The following is a 21,260-nucleotide window of genomic DNA, read 5'->3' as shown; positions in this document are numbered from 1 at the left end:
TAGTTGTGACAAAGACATTATGGCCAGCAATCTTAAAATATTTACTCTCTGGCCCTTACAGATAAAGGTTGGTGACCTCTGGCTTCTATAATAGGTCATTTACTATCTAATATATTGGATTGAGTTTCAAGGTGGGCTTAGAAAAGCCATCAAAAGTCCAGGCTTTTTAGAATTCTTGCTGCCATCTTCAGCGTTGCCCTCAAACCAGCACCAGCATGGTCATGCTCATGATGGCAAGACAGCTGACAATGGCAATCAGAACTATGCACTTCCTTATTCACATCCAGCAGAATACTAATTTCTCCTCTAGGAATGGAATATAAATCTTCAAACAGATGATTGGGCCAATTTAGGTCACATGCCCATCACTGGATCAATACAGCTGCCAGGGCATTGCCATGCACATAGTGTCTTGGACCAGTCTGTAACCCCCTCTAGGGATGGATGGATCCAGAAAAACATCAACATTAAGAAATGAAGAGTGGGCCAGGTGCCGTGGCTCACACCTGGAATCCCAGCACTTTGGGAGGCTGAGAGAGCAGATCACTTGAGGCCAGGAGTTTGAGACCAGCCTGGCCAACATGGTGAAACCCCATCTCTACTAAAAATACAAAAATTAGCCAGGTGTGGTGGTGCACACTTGTAATCTCAGCTACTCGGGAGGCTCAGGAAGGAGGGTGGCTTGAACCTGGGAGGCAGAGGTTGCAGTGAGCCGAGATCGTGCCATTGCACACCAGCCTGGATGACAGAGCGAGACTCTGCCTCAAAAAAGAAATGAAGAGTGATTGTTAAGTGAGCAACAGTTCTCACACAACCAGGCACTGGAGGACTATGGAAGAACCTAAGAATTGTTTCTCTCTTCCATCTCTAAATCTTTGCTTCTCTCTTTGACTCTGATTCATTGTTTTTTTGTTTTTGTTTTTGTTTTTAATCACAACCTGGTTTCTGCTACTTCTCCCAACATATGGTGGAAAATACAGCTACCAATAGCTCAGATATTTACTATTACAGCCTTATGGCTCAAAAAAACTAAACTCTCTTTTTCTCCATCTTATTTTCAAGTTCCTGGGGAAAGATTTTGACTGGCCCAGCCAGGGACAACATTATCCTTTAACCAAAAATGGGGTTATGTTCTTGAGTTTGGAAACTCCCACTATAACCACGTAGACAGTAGTACAGAGTCAGTTAATTCTGAAAAACAGAATTCATTTTGAGAAACATAGACACAAAAGAACAGTCATTTAAACAAGACAGTTTATCTTTCATATAAAGCTGCAGAGGTAGACGAGCTTATGACATTTCTGCCCACTCATCTGCAGTGTTGCCCTTGTCTTTATGGTCCAAGATGGCAGCCAGAGCTCCTGCTTGCATGTCCATATTGGAGGCAACAGGAGAGAGAAGTTGCCATATACTTCCATTAGTACTTTGCAAGGGAAATTGGAAAATAGCTGCTTTTTTTTTTTTTTTTTTCTGAACAGCTACATGCCTAGCTTAAAAATCAGGGGTTCTATCACTGTGGAAAAAGAGAACACATATTAAGGGACCAATAGCAGTCTCTGCATTTTGATTATTCATTTTTAGAATACATAACGCTCTTAGGCTAGAATAGTTTCTTATTTATTTATTTTTAATTGACAAAAATTGTGTATATTTATGGGGTACAGTGTGATTGTTTGATCTATGAATACATTGTAGAAAGAGTCAATCAAGCTAATTAACATATCCATCACCTCATCAACTTATCAATTTTTGGGGTGAGGATGTTAGAAAGCTATTCTTTTAGCAATTTTGAAATATACAATACATTGCACTGAATGGTGACCACAGTTAAAAGAATTTCTTTTTAATACAGAAAGAAAAAGAGTAGTCATCATCAAGTAACAGAGTTTAAAAATACAATTCAAGTTTTGTACCCACATAATTGAAATTGAAATACATTAAAGTAACAGAAAAAATATACAAAACACTGCCATTGTTTACTTATGTCATTAGTGGCCTTCAAATAAAGGCAATTTTGTGTCATAGTGAGAAGCTATCTGTCAGACAGTGACAACCAGTTCATGTCACTTTTGACAAAACTCTATGTAAATTCTGTAGGTTTGTGGTATAAAAGGAGACAGATTAACATTCCTTAAACTCAGTCTCAGTCTTAGAAACATGAAATGCTGAAAAGCTATTTTTTAAGCCCAGGAATCTTCTCCCACCCATTAAGTTATCAAAATGGAAACGTCCAAAATGACCAGGTGTATTTGCTCAACTAAAAAAAAAAAAGTGTTTCAGTTCTGCTTACTGCAATGACAGCTTGTAAAGCCTTCATCAAAGGAGGCTTTACAAGTTACAAAGCAAGCCTTTGTAACCTGCTTTTTCAAATTATGATTAATGGGCCTACTCTTTTCATAGCCAGTTTCCAATGGAAAGAAGATTCAAGTAATATTCTCCATGCTACTGTGGTCTGTTCTTAGTGGTGACTACTACAAGCCTGACTCAGTCAGTTTAGATTTAGAAAAAATAATAAAGCTCCAGTCTCATGCCTGTGAATGAATGGAGTGCAGAGAAAGGGATTTTTTTTAGTACCTGAAAAGTTCCAGCAAAACTAAGCCTCATTGCCAAGGGTGTGTCAACTGTTCAGGGCAACACCCTTCCTGCAGTTAGGTAGTACAAGAGCACAGACGTCAAGTATTATTTGGTGACAAGAATAGAACATTATTCTGAACAAAAAAGTGTTATTCAAATTCTACCAAAGCACACAGATGCTGTGACATGGTAATTATTCTAAGAGTGATTAATTTAGAAATTACCTAACCTTTTTGGTTTCTATTTTCGATGACATTTGTAATCTAAATGAGCAACAAACCTGTGCCTCTCTGGCTTTTACATCAAACTCCAAACCTGATTTCCACTTTTATTTTAGGATCAGCAACTCATTTATTAGCGTTCAGTCTGTATCTCAGCAATATATGGCCTTCCTAGGGCCATTCTAGGGCCAGATGATCTGCAAACAAGGAATGGAGAAGTAAAAGAAATTACTGCTATTGTTTTCGAGCAAAGCAGGAGAGTAACACGTCACCATTTGACGTGCTGCCCCTAGAGGTCTGAGCAGAAGAGGAAGTCATAGAATGGCTGATCTTTGCTGAGTGTTGGGACTTTGGCCTCTTCCTTTGAGTCAACAAAATAATCAATCCAGCATTGGTTGTACTTAATTAAGTTTTAGATCCTCAGCAGATCCTCTTATTAATCCATTCTTTTAGCAATAATTTTTCTAGCACCTGTATCTACGGGGCTCTGTGTTAAACTATGGGTATACACAGTATCATCAGAAAGGGGCCCCATTCTCAAAGAACTTACCATCCAGTGATACTGGTATTAGTTTCAGTTATAGGAATAAGCAGCATGCATTTAGGAAATGATTGACAGGAAATATGTACAAATGATCATAGTGGTTAGATGGAATTATTGGCAATTTTTAAAACTTCCCCAAATTCCTATGATGTTATCATATTCCTATAATTACATTCCTCTAATGCTTTGAATTTAAAAATACAACAGTAATCTCAAGCCCTGGTATTGAAAATTGAGTGATAAATTTTGATTTCTCCAAATAAAACTACTTTAAGTAACATAACCTCCATTATAAATTTTAAAAGTGACTTTTTAAAAAGAGAAATCAACTATTTAATCACAACACAGATTCTATCTATCATAGCATAACACAGTTATTACAGCACGTCCACCTAAGTCTTCTGGGGAGGAGGGAAAAGGGCATGAGTGAGAACGACAGAATAAAATATCTTGGACTATTTTAGGCCTTCCAATGAGGGCAGTGAGATGAATGGCCCTTTTTAACCTCTATACAAACCATGTTGTCGCTTACTATGCAACTATGATGTAGTGGCTAGGCTTACCAGAAAACACTCTTAAGCAGCCTCAGAAATGTTGAGTCACTGGTACATGTAGTCTACCTCATAATACTGAGAAAAGTACTTGAAATGTCTCAAAAAAGAGAAGTATTAATATAAACTTGTAACAGCTACAGTGGTCATCAGATCTGGACCAACTATAGTCAATGGTTTTACCCACAAGCCAGCTTGTGAGTCAGAATCTCACTTATTTTCAGCTGAAAACACCGGTGAGAGGAATTCAAGGCCTCTACCCAGTGCTATGAACACCACGAGTACTCTCCAGATGGGAGCCATGAGTATTGTCCTTCAAAGATAGTATGGAATAAATGTTGAGGTGTTTTGACCGTGAAACCTGATCAGTTCTCTCCTTTAGCTACATGCCTTTCTGATGCCTTCAGAGTATAAATACCCAGATAGTTTGAGTATTTAAAAGGAGGCTTATCAAAACAAGAAAAAAAAAAAAAAAAAAGAAGGGTTGAAAAGAAAAGGCACTTATTGAGTTCTTCAAAAACAACAGTTGAAGTGAATAAACTGTCATAGGTGCTTTTAATACGTAAATTTGCAAAGTCATATGCTTATTTCTGTTATCAGGAAGTAAGAGAAAAATTCCTTTTAAATTCACTGAATCAACGCAGATATGATGTGTTTTGTTTTGGTTTGCTTTTTGGGTTTTTTTTTTGACACAAGTTCTCGCTGTTGCTCAGGCTGGAGTACAGTGACACAATCATAGCTCCCTCTAACCTCAAACTCCTGAGCTTAAGCAATCCTACCACCTCAGCCTCTCAAGTAGCTAAGACTACAATGATATGCCACCAAGCCCAGCTAACTTTTGTATTTTATTTTGTTTTATTTTAATTTAATTTTGTTTTTTGGTAGAGATGAGGTCTCACTATGCTGCCCAGACTGGTCTCAAATTCCTGGACTCAAGCAATCCTCCTGTCTCAGGCTCCCAAAGTACAGGGATTATAGGCATGAGCCAGCATGCTGGGCCCACAGATATGATTTTTATAGACTTTTCTCATTTTTGTGGTTCCTGTCTCTGAAGTTTTGAACTTTCATTTATTCAAGCATATTTACTGATTTCCTACCATGTGGCAGACATTGATCTGGTGCTTAGAATACATCAGTGAACAACAACAACAAAAGATCTCTGTCTTTATAAAGGTTACATTCTAGGTAGAAGACATAAAACAAACTATAAACACAATAAGTAAGTAATTTCAATAGGATATTAGATGGGATAAATGCTATGGGAAAAGGAAATGTTAGACCAGGGTAAGGCATCAGGAGTGGAGAGGGAAGGCAAGTCCAGTTTCAGCTAGGCAGCAGGGGAGGCCTTGCTGAGAAGGTGAGAACTGAGTGAACAGGTGATGAGGATGAGGGGTGGGTCATGTGCTCTGGGGGAAAGTATCCCTGAGGGAACAGACATAGCTGGGGTGTTTGAGGAATAGACATAGCTGAAGTGTTTGAGGAACAACTAGGAGACCAGTATGGCTGGCATGGAATGAGTGAAGGTAAGGTTAGCAGGCGTCGTAGCCAAAGAGGTGATGAGGAGTTGGTCATCTGGGTGGTGTAGGCCTTTGTAAGGACTTCTATTTACTCTGAATGAAACAGGGCACCATTGTGAGTTTTCCAGCAGAGGCATGATACAATGAACCTACACATTTGAAGCATCTCTCTGACCAAATCCCACAGTGTGGCAAGGGTAGAAGTGGGGAGATGTGTGAGGAAGTGAATGTGGTCATCCAAGAGAGATGACAATGGCTTGGAACAGACTGGTAGCAGTGGAAGTAGTGAGAAGTGGTTGGATGTGGGATATATTTTGAAGAAGAAGCCAACAAGATTCGGATGTGAAAAAAAGAAAAGAAAGAAAGAGGAATCCAGAAAGACTCGAAAGGTTTTGAATAGAGTCACCATTGACTGATGGGGTGCAGACTGGGAGTGGAGCCGGCTTCAAAGGGAATAACAGAAGTCCAAGTTTGTACTTGTTAAGTTTGATACATGAAGCAAGCAGCTGGATAAAGGTTTGGAGTTCAGGAGAGAAGTCTGAGCTGGAGGTGCACATCTGTCAGCTTCTGATGATATTTAAGGCTATGAAACCAAGTGAGATCACCAAGGTGAGTAAGGAAGGGAACAGCACTAAGATTATGAGGTCAGAGGGAAAAGGTGGGACCAGCGAAGGAGTCTCAGAAGGAAGGGAGGAGGAGGAGGAAAATCAAGAAAGGATGTGTGCTGGAAGACAAGTAAAGAAGCTGTTTCAGAGACAAGTCAGTCATCACTGTGTCGGATGCTACTGACACACACCTCAGATGTTCCCTGAGAAGTGAGTAATGGACTTGAAAAGTGTAGGTCAGACTAAGCGCAATGGCTCACACCTGGAATCCCAGCCCTTTGGGAGGCCAAGGCAGGCAGATTGCTTGAGGCCAGGAGTTTAAGACCAGCCTGGCCAACATGGCGAAACCCTGTCTCTACAAAAACATACAAAAATTAGCTGGGCATGGTGGTGCATGCCTGTAATCCCAGCTTCTTGGGAGGCTGAGGCAGGAGAATCACTTGAACCCGGGAGGTGGAAGTTGCAATGAGCCGAGATCGTGCCACTGCAGTCCAGCCTGGGTGACAGAATGAGAATCTGTCTCAAAAAAAACAGAAGAAAAGTGTAAGTTATTGGTGACTTTGAAAAGACAAGTCTCAGTAGAGGATTCATGGGAGAAAAACCTGTTTGGAGAAAGATTAAGAGGTGATAAAAAGAGAGAAATTAGAGGCAGCAAATAGTGATAACCATTTAGAAAAATTCTGCTTTCAAAAGCAGATGCAAAGAAATGGGGCTGTAGCCCCATTTTTCTTAAGTGTTTTTCCTATGCATTAGCATGTAAAATTAATAATTGCTAAATGAATGTCCTATTTTTTCAGATAGGCAAACATGTCTAATAAGTGTCTACTAAATACTATATAATTACTAGAAAATTACTGGAAAATTAACAATTTACAATGGAATTAATAAACTATGAATTCTCTTTTCTGTACAAGATCTTTTTAGAGATATAATATCACCTCCATTATAGAAGAAACTGTGCAGGCCAGGCACAGTGGCTCACGCCTGTAATCCCAACACTTTGGGAGGCTGAGGCGGACAGATCACTTGAGGTCAGGAGTTTGAGACCAGCTTGGCTAACATGGTGAAACCTTGTCTCTACTAAAAATACAAAAATTAGCCAGGCGTCTTGGCATGCGCCTGTAATCCCAGCTACTCGGGAGGCTGAGACAGGAGACTCTCTTGAACCTAGGAGGCAGAGACTGCACTGAGCTGAGAATGCTACTGGACTCCAGCCTGGGTGACAGATCAAGATTTCATCTCAGAAAAAAAGAAAGAAGAAAGAAAAGAAGAGAGAGAGAGAGAGAGAAAGCAAGAAAGTAAGAAAGAAAGAGCAAAAGAGGCCTTCTCAAATTGATATATGTTTTATATGTTTTAGGATCTTCACTCCCATCCTTCTCAAAATGCTACCATTTATCTCAGGAGGAGTACCTTGTGAAGCATAAGCATGCAACCTTTGCCACTTATACCCAGTTCTTAGCATCCAGTGTCTTACTTCCAACAGTACCGTACAATGGGGAAAGGTAGTGAGTTGGTATGTGGGTGCTGTGGGTGTGAGGAAGATAAAGAGAGAGGAGGAAGCATGTCTTAAAAGTCAGATATAACTCCAGTGACTAATTTTGACTGTAATTTTAGTGTTTTGTGCTAACAACAAAGGCTAACTTCAAACCCAAAGGTGCACATGTGTTTGTTTTTAAGACTTTTCTGTTTTGGAGATGTGACAACAGCAGGAATTTTTTGCTATTCTGCCCCCTATTCAAACTATACCTAAGCCATATCATGGTATCTAAATCACTGGTAATATTCTGAAACTTGCATTTTAAAAATCTGATTTAATTTAAATAGCTCTGAAAATATCCTCCAAAAGAAATAACATTTATTGCACCCACAATCATTGTGAAGATAATCTCTAAGTAAAAAGAACATGTTCTATCTTATGCCTTTCACCGACACAGATCATTCCTCGCCTAGCTGTATAAGTAGTTTCATTGTGCAAGAATAAATGTTGAAATTATGTTTAATATACTATGGAAAAGAACGTATTGCTAATGACATTTTTAAAACTACTAATAACTACCAATTTTCAGAATTATAATTATCCCTACGATTAGAGTACCGTGAGGAAAACTTATGTCTGTGTTAGCAACGTTCCAATTGTAATATAGCAGAATGGTTAAGAACACTAGTTTTGAGACCTGCAATGACAGTGATGGCCCAGGAAGTGCTGATGAAGGGGGAGGCGTGCCCTCCTGAGTTCATCTGGGCACTGGAGAGATGGGCACTGCACAGGGTTGGGTCTAGGAAGTGGCAGAAAGACAGAACATGAGGAGGATGCAGGGCCTCCTGCTCCCACGCAGCGCCAGCTACCATGGGGGCAACAATGCCTCCATGCAGCAGAAAAAGTAGTGTAGGGAGAGCTGCATCCTCAGGCCCTGGTGACCTGCAAGTTGGAGAAGTTCCAGGACCAGACAACCCAATGCACCTGCAACAACAAAGTCAAAGAGTTGATGGATACAGGGAGTAAGAGTGTGGATGAGCACATAAACCATATCCATGACCAAAAATATAAAGGGTTCCCTCTCATCTGCTGGGAAATAAGAATCTTTGCCCATGACCATCAGGGGTAACAACAATAACTATTTAAAAGAATGAAATATTTTGTCTTTTAAGAAAAATTAAGGAATGAAGAAATCAAGAATTGTATTAAGTTCAAATAATATGTTAACTTGACACTGGACATTTGGCTCCATTTTACATTTTAATCCATAGGAATAGAAATGGAAGAAAGTGATGATAAATTTTGGGTTAGAGGCCAGGCACGGTGGCTCACGCCTGTAATTCCAGCACTTTGGGAGGCCCAGGCAGGCAGATCACTTGAGGTCTGGAGTTCAAGACCAGCCTGGACAACATGGTGAAACCCAGACCCTACTAAAAATACTAAAATTAGCTGGGCATGGTGGCAGGTGTCTGTCATCCCAGCTACTCGGGAGGCTGAGGCAGGAGACTTACTTGAACTCAGGAAGCAGAGGTTGAAGTGAGCCAAGAGGGTGCCACTGCACTTCAGCCTGGGTGATAGAGTGAAAGTCTGTCTCAAATAAATAAATAAGTAAATTTTGAGTCAGTAGTAGTGCAAGATTTCTCTAGAGCCCAGATTTCATGCAGTAAGAGCTTGTTTCAACCATATGGATTGCTTTATCATACCAAGCCAGAGCCCTCTGAATCAGTTGTTCTTGGTACACAGGTAGCAATGGACTAGAAAATCCCCCTCATCTGCCTGTGGTCTGATAGAATTTGAAGAGGGTAATTCTGTTTGTTGCCAAACTCCCACATACCAGGAGGTGCCACCACACCATTTTCCACAGGCCATGAAGAAACCTACATTATGTCATTTCTAATTTGAAAAGAAAACATATTTTTGGGGTATTTTTGCATGACTTGGTTTGATTTTTATGTTTGTTATGGTTTGAACGTGTCCCATAAATTTCATGTGCTGGAAACTTAATCCCCTACCCAACAGCATTGAGGAGTGAGACAGGCACCCTTCCTCACCCTCTCTCCTTCTCATACTGTCCTGCTCTTCTGCCTTCTGCCATAGGATAACATGGCACACAGGCTCTTGCCAGGTGCAGGCCCCTGACCTTGTACTTCCCAGCCTCCAGAACTGAAAGAAACCTGTTCTTTATAAATTACCCAGTCTCAGGTATTCTGTTATAGCAGCACAAAATGAGCAGGGACAACATTCAAGGGACTGAAATTGATTAAGATGTGGCACTTGGAGAGAAGGGTAAGGATTAGAACTTGGACAGACTCCTGATGGAAGTGCCTTTCTTGCCACCAAGACACAGCTGTGTTTTTCTCAAGGTTCTTGCACATTACATCTTTCAGCCTGGACCCCATGTGGTACATGAGTGGCACACATCACACTGGGCATGGGAAGCAGACCTTTTCTCCCACCTCCATGATGGACCCTGGTGCTTCCTTCCCCTGCTCTTCTGCAGGAGAATAGTGGAAAAGGCAGTGACACTCTGCTTTGAAGGGAATAGGGATTTTGATTATAATGTGTACCAGTGACTGGGCATAAACACTGAAAGACAGATTCTTGGCTGCTTAGTTACAAAGTGTTGTAAAGTACTAGATTTGGGAAGACTTATTTTTTTCTCAAACAGCATGGGATGAAAGCCTAAACCTGGCATTGCTTGTTTAGCCCTCTCTAGTTGCAGAGCCACCACTAAGAAGATGCCTTAGGAAACAGTAAAGATAAGAAAACCATGTCCCCTTTAGTACAAAAGAGGGTCAGCACCCCTTTTTCCAAATACCACTTTTGGTCAAGCCAGGGGCCTCTAGGTCACGCCACGTTCCTTCCCTGGCCTGGGCATTGTGCTGATTAGGATCTTGCTCTCTTTCTACCACCTGATTATTTGAAATGATAACATAGCCCATATATTTGCAACTTCAAGGCTATGATATAGTTTCCTAGTGATTAAAAAAATAAATAAGATTTACTCCATTCACCTACCCCTGGCCCTAATAAAGCTACAGCTATGAATCAGACCGACAAATATTTGAATCTCAACCCCTTGACTTACTAGTTAGGTAGGTTTGGGCCATTTTAACCCTCCAGGGCCTTGGTCTTCTCACTGTTTTTGTTTTGTTTTGTTTTGTTTTGTTTTAAAGGGAATCATTTTGCCTATCTTCATGGGTGAGGATCAAGTTAAGTCAATGCAGGTAAACTATTAGGCAACTAGTAAACTCTCAACATTTGGTGCTTATCAGAGTTCACTATGTGGATGAAGACGATACAGCTAGGAGCCCTCCTAGACAGACCCTGGAGAGGAAGAGCTGTTGCAAAGTGTGCAGGAAGCAAGGGGAACCAATGCGTGTTTTGCACCCCCTTTCCTCAGGAACTCCCAGGAACTTCCACGTCACTCCCCATGCTGCTTCCAACACCCTCGTGTATGCTGGTCACTCCTCCAGTGGAAGTGAAAATATTTAATACTTGGAGAACTTTGCAAAGGTCTACTGTGGCTAATAATTCATCCCCCTAAGAACCTCATACCGCAAGAACACAGATACATGTGCACACATGCATGCACAGACACTCATCTGGCTTAAGAGCATCAAGAGTCGAGGAGGTAGGGCAATTTCAGAACATTGTTTTCTCTAGATGTCAACTTCCATAGAGCAGTGTCAGAGGGATGCTGGGACCTGTCCCCAGGGGAATTATTTCTAATACCCTTGATAAAATGTACAAAGCTAAGGTAGGAAGTAGCAAGGTGACAGCAGTGGTTAAGTGGAAAGGTTCTCTAAGAGAAAGAACTAATGAATTGGTTCAATTGAAGCTTCTTTTATATATTTATTCCTGTCACCTTTCAATTCAGCAGCTTTTTCCAGGTGACACGGCAAAAGGGCCTGGCAGGTGCACAGCGTTAAGCCAAGGACTATCAATACTGCTCCCTAAAATATTTTCACCCCTGGTTTTGGGGATCTGCTTCTTCTTGGGGTCTTTCTCACTGCTTTCCTGGTAATAGCACCTAAAAGACCCATGAAACAAATCCCCAATTCAATGCAAATTTATAGCTGAGTAAATATGAGCATAGGCTTTGGGAACCCACAGAATTGGAGCTTTGCTTAATACCAGCCAGGAAAATGTGGTTGTCAGTTAACCTCTCAGAGCCTCTTCGAGGCTTGGTTTGCTCATCTATTAAATGAGTCTGAATAAGCCCTACTCCTCCAGGTTGTTGCCCCTATCGAATAAGAAATGTATGCAAAGCCCCAGTGCCATGGCTGACACACAGGAAGCATTCAACAAGTGGTAGTGCATTTTCACTAAGTAAAAGGAGTAATGATTTCTTTAGTGGTTTAACACAGGAGTGTCTATCCATCCCAGATAGAGGAAGGATATTCTAATAAACCAATCACTTATGTGATTTGTGATTACACCGTAAAACTCAAGTTCCTGTGGAACTTTTAGAGTAATCAATCCAAAGCTCTCAGCAATCAGCTCTCTGGGCCTGATTTTCAAATCCAATGTTACTATAGCAAAGAACTAAAGGAGGGGAAGAAAAGCAACACTGTATTAAATACACCCTCCTCCCCTTTTTCCCAAAGGCTGTTTGTCCCCTTCTCTTGATAACTCTTTAGTTCCCAGAGAGCAGAGACTCTTGGGAAACAGGAAGTAGCAAAATGCCAGTGAGAAAATCCCCAGATGAAGCGCGCAGTAAGTCTCCCAGCAACAGGGTGGTCAAAAGGGGGAAATTCCCCCACCAGCCCTGAAAAACAGTCCCTCAGGAAAGCTTAGTGAAGGTTAATTTGGGAAATTCCCTGAGAGGCCACAGAACAGAAACGGAAAACTGCTGTGTAAGAGAAATCTGAACGGAGCAAGCCAGTTCGTGGCTGCCTGGGGTGCTCTCTGCATAAACCGTGCTGCTGCTCCTGCCTGACTTCCCCCTTTTCATCCTGATCCTGAGGGTAATCCCGAAGGGGTCCAGTTGCCAGAGCCACTTGACACCCCCCGCCCCCCAGGCTCCCAACCCAGGAGAATTAATGCCGCAACACCCAGCCTCTTGACATGAGCTGCTGCTAAAGCAGATTTGCCTCCCCGTTAGGACCTCCTGTGACACACCCTCACTCCTGTCCCCACGTTAGACTAGCAAGCCACAGTCATCATACTGTGAGTGTCCCTCACAGTCACTTGCTGTAGCAAGTCCATCAGGTTTTACTGAGTTTTCATCTAAATGTGACCTTAGGATGACATTTCTTAGTGCTGCTAAGCTCCAAGAGGCAGGGAGGAATCCTCTCCACAGAGTAGAAGAAGAAAAAAAAGCACATAAACATTGTCCCATGAAAGGCTTAGAATGGAATATCATCTGATCAGCTGAAGCAGAGAAAGCATATAAACACTGCTGGAAAGGGGCCTGGGTCAGGGGGAAGTACTGGCTGTACAGAGCCCTGATCTCCAGATGCAAGCGAGGCCCAGTTCCCTGCTGCAACCAGCTCTCCGTGAATCATTTCCATTCCCATAGAACTTCTATTTGGTGTTTTGTTTTGTTTTTTATGTGTGACTTAAAATGACCATTTCAAGAAGATGACAAAAAGGAGATTTCAGTAGAAGAGAGAGGAAAGTAGATTCCATCATGACAGCCTAAATTTGTTTTACTGTATACTTATGTAAAATAGGTATCAAATTTTGGAAAAGATATTTTAAAGGAGAAAGTACTCTGGGTTTAAAATTCTATTAAAAAATATGCTCTACTAGAGCGTGTGTGACTTTTTATGTAATCAGGACCCACTGCTGTATGAGTCACAATTATAGATTCTACTTTCAAATATTTTTTGACTCCTAGAAAACAGCCCTGACAAAAACCACTTTTCTGATGTCTTCAAACAAACAGGTTCTTATTCACTTTCATTCCTGTGGCTTTGTTAAGATTCTTTTCTCCAAAAATTGTAAAGATTCTCAGCCACCTAATTTTTCCTATGCTTGAAGAAAAGCAATAAACCTCCTTTTAAGGTTTGCATATTTCCTAGCAATTAGAATACTCCTTAAATTCATTTTGTATACACAAATAATAATTACAATCATTACATTTAAGCTACTATCAAAGTCTCCTACACTTGAAAATTCTAGATAGATTGTCAACATACTCTCAAGAAGTAGTCTTTCCATCTTTCATCTGGAAAACTAGCAGGTATTCAATTCTTAATTCCTAACAAGGAATATTTTTTATTTTGGGGAAAATTTTTCACTGGCTTTCAGCGCCACTATAGTTGTGAATGTGAAATCAATTAAATGAATATGCACGTAAGCAAAAAAAAAAAAAATCTATTTAATGCAGGCACAGATGAAACAGATTCCAACATGGGGCCGAGAGTAATAAATAAACTATTTTAAAAAAAGGAAAGCGTGGAGCAACTTTGATAGAAGTAAGCTGTTTGCCTTTGCCCTGGAAAGTTTATAGTGTTTTAATCATTGTAAACATGTCAGTATACGTGGATACTGTTTCCATAGCAGCATAGCAACAGTTAGGAGTTTCTCCAAACATATCCAAAGGAAACTAAAAATAGTCTGTCTTCAATATCAAAATACACACGTATACATATTCAGACAACAGTACACAGAATGATGTGTAATGAGAAGTTCTGCAAACACCAACTTTTCACAAAAGAACATCACAGATAGTTTTAAAAACCATTGAGTTGAGTGTCTTTAGAAACGGAGTAGAAACCAGAGTCTGAGGGAAAGCCACATGGCACGTTGAATTTTAAGATCAGAGGTCCTTGACAACAACTGCCGTCAATCATTGCTTTGGCTGCTCTACCTGACACTGACTGCTCTTGCCCTTAAAGACCTCTGTGCCCTATTCACCTTTGGCCTGTACCAAAACTGGAGTTGAGTATATGACATGATACATACTATTATCTCCATTTACTGCAGTATTCTCTCATCTTCTTAAGTTTTCTAGCCATTCATTTCTTCCTTCCTACAGAGATTGGACAGCAGTTGCATTTTGTAAAATAATGTAAAACCACAACAAAAATAATGTGAACTAAGTTCACATTTTCCCAATGAACTGACTTAAACTGACACTCAGTGACAGAAATAGTGATTTCAAAATGAAGACAGTGTCAAGTACATTTTTGGTCCTTTGCTGTTTGTACTTTTTATTTATATCCAAGAATTACAAGTATTTTAAAAACATCATCTAGTGGGAAATATTATTACTAGGGTATATATAATTTATCATCTAAAAAGGAACACTTGAGAGTGAAAGGGGGTGCTATTTATACTTATATTGGGAAAACAGGTGTAAACTAAGACTGTCTTACGAAGGCCCAGACAGATGGTCACATAATGTTACACATAAGAGTGTAAGTGTCTTAAGGGCAGGAATGATGTTTTATTTATTTTTGTATCTTCAGAATCTACTGCAGTGCTTGACACCTAGAAAGAATTCAACAAATGCTTTTTAAATGAATATACTTTATCATTGGATTATGTTTTTATAAAACTTTAAAAAGTATTTCTTATACATAATACTAAGCTGAACATATTTCTTTTTTTAGGTCCATAGTCCACATGTTAGGGTAAAATAAAATCTTATGTAGCACTACAGGGTGAATCTTCTTCATCATCTGATCTTCTGCCTCAAAGTAAAGAGGATAAAAATGGCAAAGTAAAATATATCCATGAGTCATAAAAAAGATCATTCTATCAGTCTGGGATGGTTTATGAAAGTACTAAAGAAAGGCTAGAATATGAATTCAGATAGGAAGCAATTTTATAATCTGGTTTCTATGGCTATGATCCTGGTTTAATTTTTTTTGCCAGGAATGTTAGCCCCTAGGGAGAAATACAGAAGGAGTAGCAAATGAGCACACTGACTGGAAAGAATGCTATTTGTCTTTCACTATGTGGAGTTCAGAAGAGCACTGGCCATTGGCGAAGTCCCAGAAGTGAAGATGGGAGCCTCTTCTCTTTCTGCCCCTATCTGCCAGTTTTGCAAGGAGTGCCTTAACACAAATCATTTTTCCATTTGATGGGCCTCTAGTCAGTTCTTGGTTTTGTTTTCTGTTGGTTTCTTTTGTTTTGTTTTTAGACGGAGTCTCACTTTGTTACCCAGGCTGGAGTGCAGTGGCGCGATCTTGGCTCACTACCTCCGCCTCCTGTGTTCAAGCAACTATCCTGCCTCAGCCTCCCAAGAAGCTGGGATTACCACCATGCCCAGCTAATTTTTTTTTTTTTTTTTTTTTTTTTTTTGTATTTTTGTAGAGGTGAGATTTCGTCATGTTGGCTAGGCTGGTCTCAAACTCCTGACCTCAAGTGATCCACACACCTTGGCTTCCCAAAGTGCTGGGATTATAGGCATGAGCCACTGCATCCAGCCCAATTCTTGGTTTTTAAACCACACCAGGCAGGGTGCAGTGGCTCACACCTGTAATCCCAGCTACTCGGGAGGCTGAGGTATAAGAATCCCTTGAACTTGGGACACAGAGGTTGTCCATCTCTAATAAAAATCCAAAAAAATAGCTGGGCATGGTGGAGCACGCCTTTAATCCCAGCTACTTGGGAGGCTGAGGCAGGAGAATCGCTTGAACATGGGAGGTGGAGGTTGCAGTGAGCCGAGATCGTGCCGCTGCACTCCAGCCTGGATGACAGAGTGAGATTCTGTCTCAAAAACAAAACAAAACTATAAACCACACAAAAGGATTGCTGGGGGAAGTTATCATTACATTCAAGCAAAACACTTAGTGATCCTCCTATGAAAAAGTCTTGCTATCAATCTGCTACCCCTTAGTGGAGACGCAGCAGAGTTTGGGAGATGGTATCACCTGTCCTTATCATCTCAGACTCTGCAGTCATTCTGTTTGTTTGAGTTTACAGCCAGATTATTCCACAGGACGTTGCCTAGCAGATCTGGATCCCAGTTTCTTCATCTTTCAAAGGGAAAAATAATAGTATCCCTTCTAGGGTTATTTGTGAGGGTTAAAAGATATCCATGTAAAACACTTGAGACATGAATGTAAGCTATTATCATTGTCTAGCTCTATATTTCTTTGGACATTTAGCAAGAGTACTACTGAAAAAAAATTTGCAATTAAAGGCAAAATGTGTACTTTCATGTTTCTAATCCAAATCAACCCAAATGTATGTAACCTAAGGCCAGAAGGAACCTGCTAGGCCGTAGGCCACTTAAGGACTAGATCCTATTTTTGTCTCTCTCCCAAGAATTCAATTGTTTATTGCTCTCACACCAAGGGGACTTGGCATTTTATTATTGTTGTTGTTGTTGTTGTTCATTAAATTCCATCAAACTGTAGCCACTTTGCGTTCTGGGCCATACCTAGCCACTACATTTTAGGGAAAGCCAAAGGCTTGTCCCAAAAGAATGATATCTCTTCTTTAGTACCTAATTTAGAGGCTAGGAACATTCTAGATAAGTGAGTTTATTTACAGAATTATGTAAGGCTTTACATTTAATGAATTTCTGGTGTCTAAGGGTAGGAGCAGGGGAAATAGGCTCTTCATAAATACCAGATCATGCTGTTATCTACAGAGTATGTGCCAGTTGGTTAAATAGAGTCAAATTCTGTTCAGTTTGATAATTACTAAATTTGCCATTCATAGAGGTTCTTTTTAATTCTGGGAATAAGAAATCCACAAACTCATTAAATTATGAAATGTTTCAACCCTATTATCCTAATACAATTACCCCACAGACTACATTGCCACAGGAAGTCTTTGGGACAGCTCCTAAGGGTCAGAAAGACTCAGTAAAAGGAATTTGATTCACATAAAAGCCACCACCGTGTGTGTGTGGTTTTTTTTTTCTTTTTTTGACGAGGTCTTCCTCTGTCACCCAGGCTGGAGTGCAATGGCACGCTCTCGGCTCACTGCAACCTCCACCTCCCAGGTTCAAGCAATTCTCGTGCCTCAGCCTCCTGAGAAGCTGGGACTACAGGTGCACACCACCACGCCCAACTAATTTTTTAAATTTTTATTAGATACAGGGTTTCACCAAGTTGGTCAGGCTGGTCTCGATCTGATCTCAAGTGATCTGCCCACCTCAGCCTCCCAAAGTTCTGGGATTACAGGCTTGAGCCACCATGTCCAGCCTGGTTAAAAAAAAAGTGAACATTAATCCACCTGATATAAAGTTATGGTTAATGATTCTACAGAAAGATATTTTTACTCATGCCCAGCATAGAGTCTCTATCCAGTAAATCTACACTGGCATTCAAAGTGACAAAGGGCAAAGGAAACAGGATCCAAGCTTGTTTAAGAATATTTAGGGGTAGGAAACTTGGTCATACATCTGTTTCTTTTGAGTAACAATAGCAATAATTTACTTATCTAGTAGTATTGCCATTTATTCCTTAGCCACATCAAGGGAAATCTAATTATTTCCCACAAAATGAGAACTTCTAACGAAACTTTTCTTATTCAATTCATTTAATCAACTATAAAGGTCTAAATAGCACCTAGATTTTCTTAGCACCCTGACTTCTCCAAACCTCTCCTGAAATGTCCATGTACCATGAATGGGACAAGTGTGGCCAGGTGGAAGTATATGAGACGGAGAATAGGAGATATAGCTTCCTATCACAGTCATGGTTCTGTGACTTAGTAGCTATGAAACGGGGTAAATCTTTTGGCATTAACATGTTGTCAGAAAACAGGAAATTCACATAGCCTCAAAATGTCACCCCAGGTTGGGCACAACGGCTCACACCTGTAATCCCAGCACTTTGGGAGGCCGAGGCGGGTGGATCACGAGGTCAGATGGAGACCATCCTGGCTAACACAGTGAAACCCCATCTCTACTAAAAATACAAAAAATTAGCCGGGCGCGGTGGCAGGCACCTGTAGTCCCAGCTACTCGGGAGGCTGAGGCAGGAGACTGGCATGAACCAGGGAGGCGGCACTTGCAGTGAGCCAACATAGTGCCACTGCACTCCAGCCAGGGCGACAGAAAGAGACTCCATCTAAAAAAAAAAAAAAAAAAAAAAAAAAAAAAAAAAAAAGTCACCCCACAGAGAACTTCTTAATTGCAAAGAAAGAAAGACATATACACAGTGGAGAAATTTGTCCTTCAAAATTAAAGTTTATTCATGTAAATGCTCCCAGTAGTGGCAAAGATACCTCCTTTAAGACTGAATTTGTGCTTAAATGTCACCAGTCCCACTCCAACCCAGCCTACCTTTCTCTTCTTGTTATTTCTCTAGCTCAGTCCCTTATCTGTTCCTTCATAGCTCTTATTCCAACTCTGAAGTGTTTTATTAATTTGTTTGTTAGCTGTTGTGGTGGGGGTGGTTTTGGTCTGTCTTTCCTATTGTATCAGCTCCAAGAGAGCAGGAACTGTTTCTGTCATGCATCACCGAATCCTCAACTTCTAACACAGAGCCTGACATGCAGGGGCATTCAGTGAGTACTTATTGAAAAAATGAATCAATGGATGAATGAGTAAATGAATAAATTTAATTTTTTTAAATATCCCAAGTTATTTGGAGTTAAATCTAGAAGGGAGAAAAATAAGTAATCAATCTTCTGTGTCGTGGCTAAAAATTGAAGTAAAACACTAAGTATGTAGTCCCAAGTGGTCTACAGACCCTAACCTTGGTTCTGAAGGCAACTCTAAGATAAAGAGTTCCAAAATGCTTTGCAAAATGGTGTCTTTACTAGGATAAGTTCATGTCTCCCAATATGATTCCTGGAAGAACAACACTAATTTGAATGCAGAAGCTATGCCATCTTTTTTAGTTGTGTCATTTTTAAAAGCAAACTGTATTCCTTACCTCACAGTCCTACATACCCCAAATATCTCACATAACACATAGAGAGGAATTTTCTCACTGTAAGTCTCACTTTAGAAAACTCCTGGTTGTCAGCTGACCCCATGAACAAAGCATCCTTTCAATGCTGAGAGCAACTGCAGCTGAACAGCAGATCAGATGAACCAATACCGCCATGGCTGTAATGACATCCTTAGAAACGCAAGAGTCCTCACTGAAAGAACAAAGATCAATATTTAGTTTCTTGTGTCCCTACAGGCTGTTCATCAATTTTATAGCATCCTGTTCTGCCACTTCCCTCACCTCCAACTCCAATTTGCTCTTCTAGGAAAACAGAAAGGTCAGTCTGGAAGTACATAGTAGTAATATAAATGCGAAAACATTTCCAACAAAATACAAAGTTTGAATTACAATAATTGTGCTATGTTGACACCAATATTTGGTATTTAAAAAAATAAATCTTTTGCTGTATTTTAAAACATTTCAATGCATTTTAAAAGAATAAAATCTTTGACTGTAGTTTAACACTTTTAAATGCATGTTTGGTAGTAACTAAATGGACTTTATTAACTGCCTTACAAGTGAACGAACTGAAAGAAGGGGGCAAAAGTTATTGCCTAGTTATCTTTTTTTCTCTTTTTTTAGACAGAGTCTCGTTCTATTGCCCAGGTTGGAGTGCAGTGGCAATCTAGGCTCACTGCAACCTCCACCTCCCAAGTTCAAGCAATTTTCATGCCTCAGCCTCAAATGATTTTCATGCCTCAGCCTCCTGAGTAGTTGTAATTACAGATACCTGCCACCTCGCCTGGCTAATTTTTGTGGTTTTCTTTAGAAGAAACAGGGTTTTACCATGTTGGCCAGGCTGGTCTCGAACTCCTGACCTCAAGTATCTACCTGCCTTGGCCTCCCAAAGTGCTGGGATTACAGGAGTCAGCCACTGTGCCTGGTGGCCTAGTTCTCTTTACATCCGTTTTCTTCCCTGAAGTCCGCCATACTAATCATTGCACGGTCTGACTCTTGGCCTCAACCATTCCCAGACATAGACTTTACATACTGCTGCCACAGTTTCAACTCCCATGATACACTAACCTCCTAATTTTCACACATTTAATTTCTTAATGAAACAAGGAAGAAATTAAGACTAGTCTCATAATAATATAGTTAACTTTCCACATAAATTGCTTCAAATAAAGTTTGGAGCTGATGGCGTGGTTTGGGAGTGTTTTTGATGATCAGCCAAAATGGGATGTGATATGATGTGCAGTGAGGAGCTAAGCCAGGTCCTTGTCACTATCCACCTTTCCTGTCTAGAAAATATCCATTAACATCACAAAGAGGCTTCCATGTTAAGTAATTGTAGAAGATTGTCACTAGGGTAAAAATGTAAGATATTTGCCAAATGGAATATGTTGAATGAAGTGACAGTGTCACTCAAGTGAAACCACAGCCAGCGTATGACGTGACAGAGCCAACCCAATTTTTAAAAGAGCTGGGTAGCACCACGTATGACAAGACCCCCTCATCCCACATTCCTGTGGTGGAGAGCATGGAGGTGACTGAGCTGTTGGTGGCAACCTCATGCCTTCTGCAATTCAATCAGACATCACCAAGGACCTTATTATTCTCTACCTTATGAATAACTGTTTTTATGTCTTCACTATTTTTTGTAAACTTATTGTTTGTGGAAATAAATTCCCTGATCATAATGAAATAAAGAAAAAAAATACGACAGACTTTTTTTCAATCTACCGGAGCATATTTTCATTTTTTTTCTTATGACAACATTTTTAATTTTTTTTAAATTACTCATCTCTTATTCATAACTATCCTGTTGATCAAGTGAGGGATAAGAGTAACCTGCCCAAGATCCCCAGGTATTAGCTGATTAGGGCCTCTGGGCAGTTGTATCACTTTGGTTCCGTCACAAGTTTTTCTTTCTACCCCTTCCCACATCCCATCTCCAGACATTCACAAGGTAT

Source organism: Piliocolobus tephrosceles, chromosome 15 (assembly GCF_002776525.5).
Source record: "Piliocolobus tephrosceles isolate RC106 chromosome 15, ASM277652v3, whole genome shotgun sequence".
Taxonomy (NCBI): domain Eukaryota; kingdom Metazoa; phylum Chordata; class Mammalia; order Primates; family Cercopithecidae; genus Piliocolobus; species Piliocolobus tephrosceles.
Note: the sequence above shows the minus strand (reverse complement) of the source record.